Source organism: Marmota marmota, unplaced genomic scaffold (assembly GCF_001458135.2).
Source record: "Marmota marmota marmota unplaced genomic scaffold, marMar, whole genome shotgun sequence".
Lineage (NCBI taxonomy): Eukaryota > Metazoa > Chordata > Mammalia > Rodentia > Sciuridae > Marmota > Marmota marmota.
Window position 1 is genome coordinate 25,669,900 of NW_026000068.1, and position 4,048 is coordinate 25,673,947.

General features: G+C 36.0%; 1 pseudogene; it reads right to left on the reverse strand.

Moving 5' to 3' along the window:
• Positions 1-212: 212 nt before the first annotated feature.
• On the reverse strand, positions 213-1,286 carry LOC107146345 (annotated as a pseudogene).
• Positions 1,287-4,048: the final 2,762 nt, after the last annotated feature.

Consider the following 4,048-nt stretch of genomic DNA (forward strand, 5'->3'; position numbering starts at 1 on the left):
GAGACACTGAAAATGAAAGCTGGTCAGGAACCAGCCCAGCAATAATCAGGCTGCGTGATGATTTACCTATGGCTCTCTACCACTTGTCCTGGGAGGGAAGAGGAATATTTGCAAATTTATGTCCTGTTTTGGAGCCAATAGTGGGAAAACAGAAAACTTTTTGTCTGTTTCTTCTCAATTGCCTTCAGATCAAAATAGTACTTCAACATTGCTTAAGGTGGCACCTTTTGGTCTCCTACAGTGCATTGCTTTTTCTCTCTTGTTATAATTAATCCTTTCATCATCTTCTTATTCCTTTTTTACACATTCAGGGCATAACATATTATCTTCTAGTCCCAAGGGTGGAAAAATACAGGCTGGTATCAGGAAGAGGGAAATCATCCTCTTGGGAGTGTCAGGGACCCAAGTCTGACCTGCATGGAACTGCAGGCGAACCCAGCCTGCTGTTTCTGCAGAAAGAAATTGGCCATGGACCACACACATCCTGACACCAGAGGTTTGCAGCAAAAGGCCTCCACAGAAGTAGGGATGGGACACAAATTCACAGCCTTGCACTGAGTGGCTCTGGCAGCAATCCTTGCCCCAGATGCTAATATGGACTCCTGAGCTGAATTTACCACTTCAATCATGTTAGTCTCTTCCTCTCTTTTAACCTTATACGAATTTTCTGAAGCCCTGCTGTATTGGCCACTGCCTTCCATTTCCTGGAAACTGGCTTCAATCTGGCCTCCTGAGATGTTTCAGGAATATCATATTTTTGTTCAGGGTATGCATGCTTCTGTAGCCTCAAATAAACCTCTATTTTCTGGCCATCAGTACTCAAATTGTTGGCACCAGTTTTGCAAAGTATCCCGAGAAACCTTATTAATTGGAGGCAAAATAGTCGGCAAGGGAAGGGATGGTATTTTACAATTCGGTTTTATTTGAGGAAGGCAGACTTTGTGTTTAATTTCTGCAGTTGAAGAAACACTTGTTTCAATTGGATATTCTTGTTCCTCTGTAACTGGGACCAGTGTTAAAATCACATTTTCCTTATCGAATTGCTCCTCAACGAAGTTCTTAGTGACCCTGTCATTTGAGCCTGACATTTCCAGGAACACCGGGAGACAGCAAAGGCAGCAAAAAAAGATCAGGACAGCTATGCTGTGTGCTCCTTGTGGATAATAACTTTCTTGACCTTAGATTATCCACAGATATTCAGCCTCATCTCTCATGACATTCACACCTTGAACGTGGAATGAAATAAACAAGCAAAACAAACAATAGTTACTGAACAAATTCTAATTGGCTGAATATCACATTTAGTTGTCCAATACTGTCCTCCTCCATGACTAAGTACAGCACACACAGAATATGGTGGGCATATCAAGGTTCAAGCAATCATTGCTATAAAGCATCAGGCATAACTGGAATATTGATGTACACTTATGATCTGATGTCATTTTATTATTCTGATGTAAGTGGGTAGGTTTATTACTTACTTTATTGCTCAACTATTGAATCAAACTTTTTTTCTGGTTTATAGCTGTATGGAAAAATGTGATGTTTTTAAATGTGATTTTAGTTGCTTAATTTTGAATAATAACAAATATTCTGTGATAGAAATATATTGTATGTTAATTCTGAAATATCATTTGAAAATGAGAAGCAGAATTATGAAATTATTTTTATCCTAAAATATGAAGAGTAGCATAATGAGCTCAAAATAACCAAGACATGTTTGAAGAAGAACAAAGTAGGAAAAACAGATGTAAAGAGAAATTAATTAAGAGAATGTTGACTTACTTGAGGTATACTGACAAATCAATGGAACAAGACAGGGAATCCAGAAGTAGACTCAAACATGTATGAACACTTGCAATATGATAGGAGTCAATTTGCCAGTGAGTGGATAAAAACAGGCTTGATAAGTGGTGCTAAGTCAGTTGGCCATTAATATGGAGAAATAACCTGAATTACTTCCTCTCAGCATACACAAAAGTCAATTGCAGGTGGATTAACTATATAAACACTGCAAGGTTTTTAGGAAGAATAGAAGTCTACCTATGTAACTTGGAGATAAAGATATCATTATTAAATCTTGTTTTATTAAGTAGGACACAAAAAGCTAACCAAGAAAAATATTGAATTTCAACTACATAGAAACCATTAACTTTTATATTAAAATATTCTATTAAGAGACTGAAAATAAAATGAAAAGGTAGAACATATTTGCAACATGTATAACTGGCAAAGAACTAATAAAGGGATACATAAAGACCTCCTACAAGTCTAGAAGAAAAATCAACTATAAAAGAAAAATGGATAAAAAGATTAAGAAATCACTCTATGTAGGAAGATATCCAAATGCTCATTAACAGAACAAAAAAAAAATGCTCTATACCATTAGTAATAAAAAATATCAAAATTAAAATAATTTCATTCTTTTATATCTTCATGGAGATTTAATTGACATATTGTAAGCTGCACAAAAAGAATTTGTCAAATTTAATGAGTTTTGGCCTGTGAGTACATCTGTATTTTAGTCAGGAAAATGAATGTTTTCATCTCTCCTCAAACTTTCATGGTGTCTGTATCATCGGTTCTCTCTATTCCTTCTACTATCCTAGTCTTCAGGCAACCACTGATCTTTGTTCTGTCATTCTAAGCTAGTGTGTACATTGGGGATTTATATTTATCTAAATTGAGTAATATTGACCATGGTTTTTGTTTTTGGTCTTCTTTATTGAGCATGAAGATTTGAAATTCATCCATGTTATTGCATGTATTGATAGTTTTTTTCCATTTGTCATTGGAAATTATTTCTTTTTTATCCTAGATTTATTCATTTGTTTATATATTTTTATTGATTTAAAAAAATAAATGACAGCAGAATGCACTACAATTCTTAACACATATATATACCACAATTTTTCATATCTCTGTATATAAAGTATTTTGATACCCATTTTGTGTCTTCATATATGTACTTTGGATAATAATGCCTATCACATTCCACCATCCTTGTTAAACCCCTGCTTCCTCCCTTTCCCTCCCACCCCTCTTCCCTATCTAGAATTCATCTATTCCTCCCATGCTCCCCCTCTCTACGCAACTATGAATCAGCCTCCATATTTGGCATTTGTTATTTTGGGACTGGCTAACTTCACTTAGCATTATCTTCTCCAATGCCATCCATTTATCTGCAGATACCATGATTTTATTCTCATTTATTGCAGAGTAAAATTCCATTGTATATACATATATGCCATATTTTTTTAATCCATTCATCCACTGAAGGGCATCTGGGTTGGCTCCACAGTTTAGCTATTGTGAATTGTGTTGCTATCAACATTGATATAGCTGTGTCCCTGTAGTATGCTGTTTTTAAGTCCTTTGGGTATAGTCTGAGGAGAGAGATAGCTGGGTCAAATGGTGGTCCCATTGCCAGATTTCCAAGGAATCTCCATACTGCTTTCCATATTGGCTGTACCAATTTGCAGTCCCACCAGCAATGTATGAGTGTGCCTTTTCCCCCATATTCTCGCCCACACTTATTGTTGTTTGTCTTCATAATAGCTGCCATTCTGACTGGAGTGAGATGATATCTTAGAGTAGTTTTGATTTGCATTTCTCTAACTGCTAGAGATGATGGACATTTTTTCATGTATTTGTTGATTGATTGCATATCCTCTTCTGAGAAGTGTCTGTTCATGTCCTCGGCCCATCTATTGATTGGGTTATTTGTTTTTTTGGTGTTTAGCTTTTTGAGTTCTTTATATACCCTGGAGATTAGTGCTCTATATGATGTGTGAGGGGTAAAAATTTGCTCCCAGGATTTAGGCTCTCTATTCACCACATAGATTGTTTCCTTTGCTGAGAAGAAGATTTTTAGTTTCAGTTTATCACATTTATTGATTCTTGGTTTGAATTCTTGCACTATAGGAGTCTTATTAAGGAAGCTGGGGCCTAATCCCACATGATGAAAATTAGGGCCTACTCATTCTTTTATAAAACACAGAGTCTCTGGTTTAATTCCTAGGTCCTTGATCCATTTTGAGTTGAGTTT